This window comes from Morone saxatilis, unplaced genomic scaffold (assembly GCF_004916995.1).
Source record: "Morone saxatilis isolate NCDOM2014 unplaced genomic scaffold, NCSU_SB_2.0 Contig12, whole genome shotgun sequence".
Classification (NCBI taxonomy): domain Eukaryota; kingdom Metazoa; phylum Chordata; class Actinopteri; family Moronidae; genus Morone; species Morone saxatilis.
This window is the reverse complement of record NW_023339674.1, coordinates 23,024,163-23,039,464: the sequence shown is the minus strand read 5'-3', so window position 1 is coordinate 23,039,464 and position 15,302 is coordinate 23,024,163. Positions and strand designations below refer to the sequence as shown.

At 39.0% G+C, this 15,302-nt stretch overlaps 1 protein-coding gene across 2 annotated transcripts in view; it reads left to right on the top strand.

Moving 5' to 3' along the window:
- Nucleotides 1-13,517: 13,517 nt before the first annotated feature.
- Nucleotides 13,518-15,302, top strand: part of lpp (LIM domain containing preferred translocation partner in lipoma) — a 135,469-nt gene continuing 133,684 nt past the window's right edge. The window contains exon 1 of one of the 2 annotated variants that reach the window (XM_035654004.1): nucleotides 13,518-13,708. The gene's annotated coding sequence lies outside the window, so the exon portion shown is untranslated. The remainder of the gene's footprint in view (nucleotides 13,709-15,302) is intronic. The other variant, XM_035654006.1, reaches the window with a different exon arrangement.

The window sequence follows — 15,302 nt, the reverse complement described above, 5'->3', positions numbered from 1 at the left end:
ACCCTCTTTTTTATTTTATTTCCTTTTTTTATTCAATTTCTGAACAATAATATAATATTAAATAAAGTTGGATTTGCTTAAAATGTATCTTTTTTTTCTTTCTTATGAAACTGACTTTGTCTTGTCAGTACCTACACTATTATTTCAGTTAATATTTTAAGCCTGACAGTGCTTGCTTCTTCTAAATTCTGGAAAACCTCGCACTCTTTATGTTTGCTAGAAACAAATCCAACCATCCGGCCTCATTAATATGCATTTATGCACATTTGAAATGAAGAAATGAACATATTTTTGATTACAATTTATTCCTAATAATGTATCATATTTAACAGCTAGTGCATCCTTTAGTGCTCTCATTAGAGTTATCTCTGAAGCCCAGGAAATGCCAGGTGGAAGTGCTGATGCAAGAAAGCAGAGTGACGCCTCCCGTACTCAACATGTTCACATCATTGTTATCTGTTCTACATCACACAGACAGACGCTCTTGATATCTGCTGCACTTTGAAATACTTGCATGCACGGGACTGCAAGCATTTCTTGATTGTATCACATGAATTTAGCAGAAAATCAAGCAATTTCACAAATTGTGATATATGGATTCCATTGAGCTTTAATGATCTGAAAACTGTCAATTCAAACATTTTAAAAAAGCTCCAGTGAGCTTGTAGGCTGCTGCTCAAAACTTAATATAAGTTTATATATTTAATATAAGTCGTAAGTTTTAAGATGTTTTTAAGTCCTTTTTGACACAGAAACCACCAACCTTTGTTCTGTGTCTTGTGTGCAGATGTGGAAAGATTCTCGAAGGGTATAAATGAAAATCAAAAAGAGTGAATCAAAAAGGTCTCTCAAATCACTCAGATCCTATCTTAAAGTTAAATGTCTCTTTTACATGTTTTTACATACAGTAGATAAACCTGTGAGGACATTATTTATTGCATTTGGCACTTCCATTTTCTTATCAGATGTCAGTTGTTTTATCACGATCCATGTCTACTGTATGTCCTTTGACGTTAGTTTGCATGCTCGCTTTTGTTAATGTTGTGCAGGAGTGAGTAATGCAGCAGTATATTGATTTGATCTCTGACATTAGCCGACCATGATATAAGTATGGAAATATATAGATTTATCATTAATGCAGGAGTGTTCCTGCCCTGTGTGTTGCTGTCATCCATCCTGTGGAGATGTGTAGTACTGATGTTCCTACAGTGTTTGGTTGAATCCAGAGTGATTTTAATAAAAAGGGAAGTGTATTTATTTATTTATCTTATTTCAGAAGTGATGTAGATCTCATGTAAAGACAAACGATTGTGAGCAATTACATGACCAATCTCACTGTTAATAACAAAATATAATGTTGTGTTAGATCTACCTAAAATATATGTTTCTAGGAAATAATCAAACTTGATATTTGTGCACAATATTTAATATAATGTCTTAATACAGTTTATTACCTGACAAAGTCTTATACCCTTATGACACGCATTGGTAATAGAGCAATCCAAAATCACATCTAGTCAAGTTTCTCAAATGTTTATATTCATTTAAACTTTAAATTCAAGGAAGGTTTGCCAAGAATAAATTCTCTTTTGCAGCAACGCCGTGCTCCACATTCATTTATCTTGCTGGGATTGAAACAGCGGCGCAGGTGTTAAGAAACAGAAGAAAGAAGTCTCACCTTTTTTCTGCTGGAAGGAGTGAGGCATGATGGGATCTGTAGTGGGAATCAGGAGGCAGTGCTGAGCCTTGAATTCAAAGCTGTGAGCCCAGTTCAGGAAGCGAAGGGGCCTCTTCTGCAAGTTCCAAAAGTCTTTTCAGTGGTGCCAGTCACTGAGATCAGTCAACTTTTCCTACCTGACTATGGTAAGATCCAGAGCACAGCAAAACACAACCCGTCTTACTGTTTTCACCAGAGTTTTATTTTTCTGGCAAGTAGCTAGATGATCCAGGATGCAGAGTCTGACTGGTGCCCTAGCCTTCCTTTGAGTGGCAGCTAAAGCTGGAGGGATGAAGCTGTCTTCAGTGCAAAAGGGCACAGGATCTGTATCTCGCGGTGGCAGAGCAGCTCTGGTGAAGCCTCGTGTCTGTCATTGTTCAGCAGGATGGGAATGCTTCTGGAAAGGCGGGCGCGGCAGCGAGGCTGAAGTGAGTCAACTCGACTGAGCACGCTCCATGTTAGTGTAACGGTCCACAGGGCATCTCTGGCTCTCTGAGCTGATAGGCCGCCTGCACTCTAGCGTTCATTGATTGTAGCACTCGTTCGCTCCACTTTTCCACGAATGCTAAAACTCTGGGGCAGGCTCAGTTTTTGGCACAAAAAAAAGAAGAGATTAAACAGCCTGTAAAATAATCCCAGTTTTTCTATATATAATTCATTTGAATGAAGAGTCTAAAATCCCATTAAGCCTCAGGAGCACAAACCATAGACTAGCAGTGCCTTTAACATGGAGGAACTCTTGGAGCTCAGGCCATCTGCCGGATCAGAGTTTCTCGTATACGGCAATGACACATTGTTTTATAAACAGTGCTTTTATACAACAAACATTTCAGTGTCCTAGAGCATTAATCTACCTAAGCTTATCTCAATCCATGGAACTAGATATTGCTCTTTATAACTTGTCTAGTGGAGGGGGTGTTATTACATCACACCAGCTGTCACTTCAACCTGGCACAGCCAATAGGAAGGTCAGTAATGTGGCTGCTGGAGAGAAAATTAGGGAGGAAAATCCGGAAAACAGTAAAGCAATATTTGGGGAAAATGTTAATATCAGTTTTACATTATTATTTAATTTTTCTTCTCACTAAAAATGGTGGCAATATCTAATATAATAAGAGTATATCTGCATGTAATCAAAATGTAATCATTTTTATTTTTTAGCTGCAAAAGCAAAACACTTATACCAGGGATAAAGCACCTTCCTGCACACAAATCCATAGTGTTAATGTAAGAGTATCAGTGAGCATGAGTATCGGTGTGTAATCGTTCTTGACACCTGATGTTGAACTCAGATTAAATGAATACACATGCTGTCTGTGCAGATAAGCTCACCTCAGCGGGTAAGAACTCCCAAAGCTCTTGCTATTAACAGCGTTACATGCTGCACAGCTTTACTGTGTCAGCATCAGGCACTGTGTTGCTTATGATGGTGCTGTCATCATTACAGAGAAATGAGAGATGAATGCATCAGAATGTGCACTTATACAAGAAGAACCAAACACTGGAGGAAAATGATATATATATATATATATATATATAGGGTTTTTGACAGATCTGTACAGTATGTTCATCGCAGCCATGGGATAATCCATTGGATGAGTGGACTAATATTCAGCCAATCCTACTAAAGCCAAATTAGTCCAACACATTTCCATCATATTTCAGAATAAAGCAGACCCAACAATCTGAGCTCTTGGGATAGCGACGGCAAATGACCGGTGAGCCCTCAGATCCCTGTGATCCAGGGATAAACTCCTCATGAAGAAGCTTAAACCTCTGAAATGACACACAAATGAAAGCCAACAACAGGTCACGCTGCCTCAGAGGAAAACTTTGATTACTGTATTATTGTCCTCTTACTGTCACCGGCAGCCACAGTGAGGCAGAAAAGAACCTGGGCAGGGCTGAAGTGAAATAACAATAAAGACTGGACACTAACTGGAGTCCAAAACATCGACCCCCCACTCCCACTCTGGGGCTTATAAGAGGATGGCTTCTGTAGAGCAGTGTATGAGTGACCTTAATCATCAGAGGGATATTTGGGTTTTATTCGGCAGCGATGCAATGCATGCGGTCATCACTGTGTTTGACTGGCAGGCATAAAAAATGAGAGGGGGGCAAGGTCGGTTTGCAAAGTGTAGGCTAATCCATATCATCCCGTTACAGAGGCTGCGCTGCCGTCGGCCCCCGGGCCAAACATTTTGATGTTGATAATGATGTCGGATTATGCTGTCATCTGATGTAATTTCGGCCTGCATCAAATTAACAAAAGAGGGATCAACCAAATTCTTTAAAAAAAAAGACAATTTTTTTGTTGCAACCTTCTAGATGCAAACTTGATTTGATTTCATGAAGTGTTTATTTTCGGGTTTTAGAGTCCAGGCAGACTTCGTATTTCTGGCTTGGCCTTTCCCATGGACACATAAGATCAGCGATTCACAGCATCCTCGCTCTCTACAGCATGCCTTGCAGACAGTAATTCATATCAGCAGGGTCTGAAAAAAAAAAAATAGTCTGGAAGTTGAAGAGAGTGACCCTGCTCTGTCTGCACAAGTAACACCTACTTTCTATTCCAAGAAAACATTTAATCAAAATGAAACCTCTGGGAAAGCGTGAGCCTGAATTTATAGATTATTAACCAATCAGTCTATCAAGTGTGTCTTTGTTACTTGAATTCTTTTTAACACTTATGGATTTGAAATCACAGACCTCAGACAACCTGCTTTATTGCGTAGATGCAGTTTCCTGGAGCGACTCCAGGCCGTTTGCATGTATGATAACCTTTGTGAGGCAGTAGACTGCAGGTAATTATCACATCAGTGAAGGATAATGCTTGCTTGTTATTTTCACTTACCTGCTATCACGTAGATCTGTAATCTAGTTCCACTACTAGCCTTTGTTGTGCCAACATGGGGCTCCCTGGTGGCTCCTATCAGCTTTAATAAAGGTCATAAGTGCCTAATATTGTGCTTTGAATTAGATAGTATTTATAGAGTGAAGAGAAAATATACTTCTGAGAGAGACATGGGCTACATATAACAGATGATTCTAAGTGACAGCTTTGTCATAGATGTTCTAGGTTTGCCTTTCCTTAGCAAAAACGCTATAAAAAATGAGTATACACAAAGTGTTATTTTCAGCATCAGGAATAAAATGTGTTTGAGGCATTCAGGTATGATTTTTTTATTGTGTCAGTAATCTATTAAAAGAACAAATACTCAAACAAAGATCAAATTCAGCGTTCATGTTTCAAAAGGCAAGTATGTTTTAGTCTTCCTATTTTATGAAATTATCCAAACAATATTAATGCAGACAGCTACATAAAGAAGACCGTAAAGGAAAGTTTGGTCACTCATGTTTCACAAATGTTTTATTTTTTTGTCAAATAGATAGTTGTAATTGTATTTCATTTTCAGCCATACTCTGTGAAAAACACACTTTTGCTTAAAACTAGTTTGTAAGTGTCTTCTTGGAGCTGAAAGGTAGCGGAATTCTGCGGCTGCTCCTCAGCTGTGACATAATAGCCTGGGACATAAGACTTTGTAAGCAGTGTTAGCACTTGTGTGCCAAGTATGAAACGCGGAAACTAATCCATTCTTTCCATGGATAATGTAATGTTGTCAGCTAATACCAACATATTATAATTCAAAATGGCCATAAGTACCTAATGACTCCATCATTGTCTAAGCTAACCAACAAGCTAAAATTAGCTTTGCACAATTTGATGATATCTCTTGCCCTTTCTTTGACATATATGGACTCATGGATTCAAATGTAATATGAGATCTCATTTGTATCACATTTACACAGACTGAAGAGAGATTATGTGCATTTTCTCAACATGGTTCAGTCTACCAGTGCTCAATGTGTAAGTTGTCTAAATTTTCTTACAGGTGTCTCATTTCTTGAATTTCAACTAAAAGAAAAATTATGCCAACAATTGGATGCACTACCTCAATTATGCCTCAGTTTATCACTTCCAGAATCTAGCTTACGTTAATTCAACAACATAACATTAGCAGCAGTGAGGGTTAATGGATAATTCCCTCATTTAAAACTTTAGACATAGCTTACACATGTAACCGGTTGAACCTTCAGGAAGCCGGAGAACATGCAAACTCCTTACAGAAAGGACCCAGAACCTTCTTGCTTTGAGGTGACATGCAGCGCTAAGCCCTGCACCACCGTGCCATCCGATCTATAAAATAATGTATTGTTTATCCAGCTTCAGTCTCTCACAGAATGATCATCTACACTTACAGCCTTTTAAAACCTTACACTTTGCTTTTGATTTAGCATAGTCTCTGCCTTATCAATTATTTGCAAATGACTTGATTTTGTATTTGCTTTGCCATTCTTTTACTGTAGACAAACAGTGTATGAATAATTAACGACGTTTGTTGCTGGGAGGAAACTATCAAATTTAGCAGGCTTTCCAACTAAACATGATAAACAAACCGTGGCATCATGTTAGAATACTTGGCTAAATTAACATCTGTTTGTCCTTTTAAGGTAAGTGATGACAGTCTTTTGGTGAGACTGAACTTTCACATTATTTTTTATTCATTGGTACAAGCTGTAGCGCAGGAATTCATCGTTTGTGTGTTTGCGGGTTGGGTGCAGTCTGACAGCTCTCAGATTTTAGGAATGTCTCCCTTGTATGTTTGTAGTCTCTCAGCACAGGAATGTCAGCATGGTTTACAGTCCGAAGATGCTGGTCCACTCATACTTCACCTCATACGGGAACAGAGAAGAAAACAATTAGGATCTCTGCATCCTGAGCAGGAAAACAAACCTTCAGGAACTGATACACTGAACTCAAAGCCTTGGTTTGGTGTGGAGAAGATGAATCTGCTGGAAGTTGTTGCTTTGAACATGTCGAACATCTTGTCCAGGCTGTACTCTCTCTCTTTTTTTCTGCATGCATTTTGGTATATGTTATGAACAAAGGATACCTCTATATCTGAAGAAGAGCCAGTTGGGATCTTAGAACATACTTTTTCTAATGTAATAAGAATAGAATCTTTTAGGGAGCAGTCAACAGTGTTGCATCCTTGGAAGGCAGATATCCTAAATACTAAATACTGTGCAATTATTCATATTATGTTCTTTTCTAATCACTGTAAGGTAAAATATACTTTAGACCAAGTCACTTATAAAAGTAACAATAACAACATTTCAAATAAAAAGTTTAATTCATAAGCAATAAAAGCCCCCTTTGTTCAATTTAATACACACTTTGCTGCTACAGTCTTCTTTGGCCTGGTATGAAACACAAAACAGCATGGAATTAGCATAAAGTGTATGATATAATCTGTTTTCATTCCCATATCTTGAGCTAAAAGGTCAAAGGTCAAAGGATGCCTTTAAAAATGGCAATGCCAGTTTTTAGATTGCAAAAACTTAACCTAACTTTGGAGCGTTATTTAGTCCCCTTCCTGACATGCAAGTATGACATGGTTGGTACCAATGGATGTGTTAGGTCATCTAGCCCACTACAGCCTCTGAAAGACAGTGTGGAGTGTCAGAGGTAAGGATAATGGGGTGGGACTTGGGGTGGCCATATTTCCAGTGCTACCCCGGGCCCCCCCACCAGACACACCCCTGATTACTGAGACTGCTGACTTAATTACTGATACTGCTCTGTGCTACTGGTACACTACATTTTCCCATTATCCTGAAATTGTCACTGTGGTCACAGCAGCCACTGTTCAGCAGTACAAAAGTTATAGCAAAAGGCTAGCTTTTAATCTCCCAATGTCTTACACTACATAGTTAAAACAGATTAAACACCACTGCAATGGTAATTGATTTTTATTTCAAGAAACACTAGACCTCCCCTGCATCCAACACTTGAAATTATTGTGCCTGTCCAGCCCGCAGGCCTCTGCTTCCTACAGTAAATACTTTTTTGCTGGGCTTTTGGTTCAGAATGGATCAACTATATAGATCATCATTCATTTTTAAGATGTGTTTTATATCATTACTGAAACCATGCCGTCTGGATGGCTGCATGTGTCGTCCAGGTTTTTGGTTGATAATATCAACCAGACAAAGAGCTCAGCTACTCTGTGGTTGCTGAGGAACAGAGCCAGCTGAATCTATCTTCCTCAGAGGTAAGAAAGTTGATAATGTTCATTGAAAAAAAATAAATGCCATGTTAAATGGCAAACCCCCAAAAAACTGATTTGAGGATACAGCAACAAAATCCTGCTGCTTTAAAAACGCTTCAAAGGTACAGCATGAAGCTCACAAGTACGGATCATTTATGCTAAAACCTTTGCTGTAGGCAGGGATTGTCTCCGTCTCCCATTTTAATACATATTTACATGCTAAAACATAAGAATTAGAATTCATTAGTGTAATCTGAGGTCTACATCTAGATTGGGAGTTGTTTGATTAGTAGCTTTGGGACATTGTTTTTGTAGTGAGTCTGCCTGTCTCCTACTTTTGTTTTTCCTTATTTGGCATGACTCTCTGTAATATGGTTGTGCTTGAAGACTAATCTCTGCTATCTCAGCTCTAATTAACAGAGCGTACATAGTTCCCAGTCACATTCGTTGTTTTTGTTTTTTCGGCAAAGATCCCCGTGTTGTTTTTGTGCAAAGCACCTGGACTTGCCTGCCTACTGACAGTCATCATAGTGAGATACCAAATGGCATTACCTACAAATTAACAAAAACATAAGTTGCACTCATCTTGGTTTCACATGACGTGATGTATACTGCATGATGTCAGCATTGTCACTGTCAGCCATCTATTCCTGAAAACTGGGCTGTGTTTGAAACTAAGAGAGCTGCATTTAGAAGACAATTGGTTTCTTGTTTTCTTTTTCAGCATGTAGGTGAAAAACACATGCTTTCACTCACACTTTTATGAGGAAGTACACATCAACTATGCAGCTGCCGTGTATAGTGTTTGAGGTTTACCTACTTCAGCGGAAGTGGTGTGGGGGAGAAGACAGTGTTACAACCAGCAAATAAAACAGGATATCCGATGCTGGAACAATTGAAACACTAAAATATAACAAACGAGGTTGTTTTTTCTGGCTGTCCTATCTGGCCTTTATTGACTTCTGTTAAAACAAGCAAAGTTAAACGTGACAAAGTGGGATCAAACATCAAACATATCTCCAATGTGAATTATCTATTGTGGTGGACGCTGTGAGCACATTTCTTTTCATATGTTTTGGTACAGTGAGGATAAAATTGAAACCCATCATATCAATGACATGCGTAGCGACACTCCCTGACTGCAACATCAAAGAGCCCTTGATTTCCTCTAACCGAGCATGTTAATTGGTGCTTGATTGATAACTTGGGTTCACAGGCGATGGCATGTGTCGTCTAAACTGTTCCAGGGTGTCTTTTTGAAATCAGTTGAAGAAGAATCACTGGCGGGCCCATTAAAAAATTGCCGGTGTACACACTTGCAAATAAGCTGTCACACATTACAAATGAGATTACCTTTTTCAGTGTGCCCTGGAACTTCGAGATGAGGGGATGCAGGAGTACGACACTAAAATAGCTCAAATCGTTTGGTTTTTATCAGTGTGCTTGATCTGCAAGTGCTGTTTATGCTTCCTTCATGCATGGTGAAAAAAAGTATATTCACAGCTCGGAGCACAATGTAATCAGTTGCAGTAAAGTAAGAATTATCGGTTAGAAGATAGAGCTCAGAGTAAATTATTCTTTTTTTGCATTTGGCTTCTAAAAATAATGACAGAGCTTTAATTTCTTGTAAATATTTTCATTAAACTAGCTCATAGAAAAGTAATCAGTAATTATATAATTCATTCCTTCATTCATAAGAGATAAAAGCAACAATATATGAATGCGTTGGTACGTGCAAATACACACAATGTCAGTACTGTGAACAACACTGTGACACAGCTATGAGAACAGAATCAGAGGCGAAAAAGCAGTTATCATATTTGCATTCAATCGCGAGCACGCAAACTAATTGTGTAGTTTGCATAGCAAAGATCACTGAGGTCAGGTAAAGCCCAGATGAGGCAAGAGCTTTGTTGGACATCTGATAGTGGCTTGCGTGTGTCAAACATCAGAAGCGTGTCAAGCTTTGACCAACGAGAAGCGGCAGACCAACTGCAAATTCAAGTGAAGCAGAGGATAACGAGTGAAACACAGGAGCTCAGTCATTATAAGTTAGAATATGTTCAAGTGTTGTTCAAATACTTAGCAGGAGAACATTTTCAAAAATGTGAAATGCCTCTAGAAACAAAATGTTGATTAGAGGTGCAGAAAACTGTCGGCCCTTTCACAGTAGATATCTTGTCAAACATGCCATAGCAGAAGAGACGCAAGGCATAAAATTATTAATTATTATAGTAACTTAATTTACTGAATTGACTTATATGGTACATATATATAGGATAGAGCCATTGTTAATGTAACAAGTTATACCTGTGCCTATTTTTTTTTATGTTTTCGGGGGGTTTTGTCTTCATTTGATAGGACAAATGAAGATTAAAAGAAAAGGGGAGGGGGGGGAAAGAGGGGATGACACGCAGCAAAGGGCCACGGGTTGGATACAGCAAGGCCTCGGTACATAATGCGCCAGCTCTACCAGCCCCGCCCTGCCTGCTATTTAGCACTCTGTAAGATAACTGTGTAAGCTAACTTCATACTACATACTCATTTTGTTTCAAGTCGCAACAAAAAGCTGTTTGTAGTGAAGATGCTCTGATAAACCGATTGTATACCAATTCATCGCCAGGCAGACAAAGTTAGCAGTTAGCTGGTTAATGTAGCGGCACATTTAGCTGCTAAACAGCCAGTTATCTCCCTCAGAAGTTGGCGGAGACCAAAACAAAGCTAAAAGGAAAGTGAGTGTCTGTCTTATATTTGTCGGTTGGCCAGAAACTCCAAATGAATCCTAATGTCCGTATTTGCTGGAAGTATAAACAGGGAACTGTTACATTTTGCTTTCTCTGCACCATAGCAAGTTATAATATATAGTCAGTTTGATTGACATGTATTGTATCACTTCCTGTCAGCACAGTACATAATGATGAAGTTAATTTCCTGTGTACTAACTAAAACAACATACAGTACTATAACAAAAGTTCTTTTTAATGCCACAGTAGGAAAAGCCCAGCTTTAAAGGTCCAGTGTGTAACATTCAGGAGGATCTACTGAAAGAAATTACTTATAATATGCTTTCATTATGTGTGTATAATCACCGGAAAATCAAATTGCTGTGTTTTTGTTGCCTTAGAATAGGCCATTTTTATCTACAGACGTTTCGGGTTGCCTTCCATGGAGTCTACAATGTTGAACCGCCATATTTCTACAGTAGCCCAGAACAGACAAACCAAACACTGACTGTAGATAAGGCTTTTTTGCATTTTTCTTGGCCACCATAGTTTCTCCTACATGCTTCACAGCTCGTTCTCATTCCCAGGTCATCAAATACAGACGTGAGCGGTGTTCAGTTAGTTGCATTCAGAAACTTCACAGCTAGATGCCGCTAAAGCCTACACATTGGTCATATAAGTAATAAAAAAAAAATATTATCCCAAAATGTCATTTCTAAAGTTTGGTCTAATCGCAGCACCATCTATAGGTGGCACCTGTCCATAAGTGACTAATGTGATTAATTGATCCCCTAATTAAAGCCAATCATCTGCTGTTCAACCCCTTAAATATCACTTATTCCACGTAAGTAAAAAAAACTTAATGTGACACATATTCACACCCACAGAAATACACTGCACTTCCCTCAACACAGAAACCATGAAGAATGGAAAACCTTACACAAATTGTTGAGTATGTGACAAACACAGTACAAGCACTAAGGCCTTGTTCACATTTGCAGTGCATGCATGCAAAGCAAAGTTCGCTAACCTAACTAAAAGAGGAACAAAACTATGACTGAAACTAATAAACAAACAAACAAACCAAGGAATATATGAATCACATCCGGCCAAATGTCTGATTTGACTTTATGTTCTGATGTTATTTGACAGGTATAGCGGCAATATATGTCATGAACTGCCAAAAAAAAAAAAAAGATCTGTTGTTACATTGCCACTGGCACAGTAGCCTATGTGTAATGTATGCCTGCATATTTCTTGTGTAGAACTATTTAATATTAATAAATCCAACACTTTAATATAGGCTATGGCAAGAAATCTTCCGATATTCACTATAAACAAAACTAGCTGTTAAATTCAGATTAGAGTGAAGTCTTTCTCATGGTTCCAGAAGATAGACAGTGCATGACAGCGTATGGGAACACCGCAGCATAGACTGTGAATTTGAATCTGTTCAAATTACAGCACATGGCAATTCACACTTCATTGGATGAGTGCTCTGTGTTAAAACCGAAACACTTGCTGAGATGCTTCCTTATTAGCCAGCACCTTGAAATTTCAAAGGCCTTTGTCCAAATTATTATGAGTTTTCAGCAGGACACCTTGAAAAAAGATTACCAATTATAAAAAAGGTAATATGCAATATTCAATTTTATAATTCAAATACAGTGTAACACACAACATAAATCCTTTGCCTTGACTGAAAACAGTAGTACTAATATGCATTAAGTGGCATTTGGTAGTTCAGAACGTGCCTTCTTTAAAGTCCCCCTCATTCATAAATCAGTTATTATTCTTGGACCCTACAGTTGGATGTTTGAGCTTCACTGTGCAGAATGATGTATATGCAGAGTTTGACACTAGAAGCATGTTTCACATGTCCATCCTGGTCCAATATAAAACTTACACAAGTGTGATGTAGAAACTTGAAGCCACCAGTTCACACACACTGAGAATGGACTTTACAGAACACAACACAACACAACATTCGCATATTCAGAGAATCTGTCATTTTTAATGAGGTAGAAGGAGAAGATGAGTTTTAAAGATTTTAAAGTGAAATTATATAAATTAATTATATTATATATTCTTTGTGTAAAAAACACATCAGACACACATTATTGTTCCAAGCCAACTGGTTGTATATGTCTTAATAGACGTCTGGAGGGAATCTTTAAAGGACCAGTGTGTAGTATTCAGTAGCATCTAGTGGTGAAGTTGCAGATTGCAGCCGACAGCAGACTTGAATATAGTTCAGCCTTTTAGGCATGTAGACAATGGTGGCAGTGAAACTTGTGAAAAATATAAAAGGCCCTCTCTAGAGTCAGTGTTTTGTTTGTCCGCTCTGGGCTACTGTAGAAAAATGGCTGTTCAACATGGCGGCCTCTGTAGAAGAGGACCCTCTGTTGATAAAAATGTCTCATTCTAAGGTCAATGAGAACACAGCAATAGTTATTCTCAGGTGATTATACACTCATGAAAACATACCTATGACATTTCTGAGAAAAGGTTATGCTAAAAGTTACACACTGCACCTTTAAGAGTAGTACACTGGTGCATGCAGTATAAACAACAATAAAATATATTACATACAGCGCCTATCGGTCAGAGAAGTGTTGAGGTTTGTCATCATTCGTGAGGTCATAGTTTGAGGTGAAGTCGTAACACATTTTACATTTTCATATTTCCGTATCTGGTAGACAAGGCTTACACTGTAGACTACAGTTATTGTTACTGAATAGGACTGCGTTGTGAAGAGTGCATCTTTTACAAACAGGATATACAATTCCTGACATGTTTCAGTCAATAACACGATTGGTTATCAACATTTGTGGCATATTAAGACAGAGTCCTGGGGTTTAAGCGTTGGGGGAGAAAAAAAGGGGTGAAACTGCATTCCTGTATACATTATATAGTGCATTTTTTCCTCTTCCATACATCCGTCTATAAATAAAGCGGCGCTGGCGGAGCCGCGGTGTTCGGGCTCGGTGACACCGCTGGCCTGCTGCCTTACATGGGCAAACTTGTGAACTGACTGAGACGGCTGGAATTTCAGAGCGTGACGTCACTGCCTACAACTCTCCCAGAATTGGGATCAAGAAGTTTCACTTTTTTTGGTGGGATTTGAACCTCTGTTATATTTCCTAGAAAGCGAGGTAAGCGAAACTATCGAGCACTCTTGTGTCGCTTTAAACCTGTGTGTGACTATCGGCTGTGTTAGGACTGGTGTGATTTAACGTGTGACTGGTAAACGCAGCGTTGGAGGAGCTCGACCCAGTTTGCTCGGCCTTGTTGGGTTATAATATGAATTTTACTGTAGCTCGGACGGAGTTCACAATGAGGGCGTGGACTCCAACGATAGCCTTGGCTGCCTTGGTGCTAATGTTACATGAGGATACTAACAAAGCTAACTTCGTCGCTAGCTAATGCTGAGCCGGGCTCGGTCATGCGTTTAAAATATAAGACATTGTGAACCGTCAGGTTTTGCCTGAAGGGACCCTGGGCGTCTCTGGTGTTTCTGTTTTTAGCCTGGTGGTCTGCTGCCGAGCAATGCGGAAGACAGACTGTCACCGGAGAAACATGAGAGCCCCTAACTGCAGGGAAATATGTCGCTGAATTTCACTTTAGCGCTCTCATAAGCGCCCATTGAGCAAAGTGTCCCGTTACCGAAATAACTGTTGGTTAAGTAAGTGTTTGCTAGTTTTGGCGTCGTCGTTAAAGGAGATAAAGTTACCGCTTAACGTGTGAACGGGACGCACTTGTTTACGACAGCATAGATTCGCCACGTTGTTTAAGTAGTTTTGGTGATGGTCTTTTAATAAGTTAGCCAAAACTGTTGTTCCCGGTCACTAGTTATGACTTGTGTGTCCATTAGACTTTATAAATGACAGTGTAATTCATTGCACATGCACATATACGTTTGTTGAGGCAGAACTAACACATAGTTTGGTTACATTAGGCCCTTAAAGAGTGGACTAACATCACAGCTCAGGCCTACAGTATACTTTTAGCCCTGGTTTGGATGAAAAGACAAGGCAGGAAACCATCACTGTTTGATTTGTGACATAGAAATGCAGTCAGGCCAGACCTGGCTCCACCCAACGCTCAAGTGGTAATTTAAAGTCTTTGCAGGTGACTTTTCCATAATATAGCTAATTCTAACTAAAGTTAGCCCAAACAATGTCACGATATTCCTGTCAGTCATTTTCTTTTACTTGCATGTCAACAAGGGCGAACGGACCCATGCTGTGTACTTTATCTGGACCTTTTACCACAGAACAAGAAGTTACCAAAGACAGTTCTGAATAAAGTGACTTCACCCCTGAGATAAGAAGTTAAATGTTATCCACTTTGAATGCTTCAGAAAGGGAAGCTTTTGTCAGTCTGCCCTGTTGTTGACAACCTTGTATATTAAAAACATTCAACACAACAAACCCCATCAGTTTCTAGCTATGGCGGAGTATTCCAGCATTGTTTATGAGTGTCAAGTGTTGCTCCATGCATTACATGTATTGTGAAGTTGTGTGTGCATCTGTGAGCACAGCTTCAGGCCACAAATATTTCCTCTAAAGCTTTACCTGGGTTGGAGTTACTGACTACCTGCCTGTAGTCATCTTTTGTGAGTTAAAAAAAAGAGCCATGGTCCAGACTATAGTTATTGTTCTGCCAGAAAATGTAGCTAATGTGAAAAATAAGCCTCACTTTCTTCTTTAAAAGACTGAATTCAAACTTTGACTTAGATGTTGGATT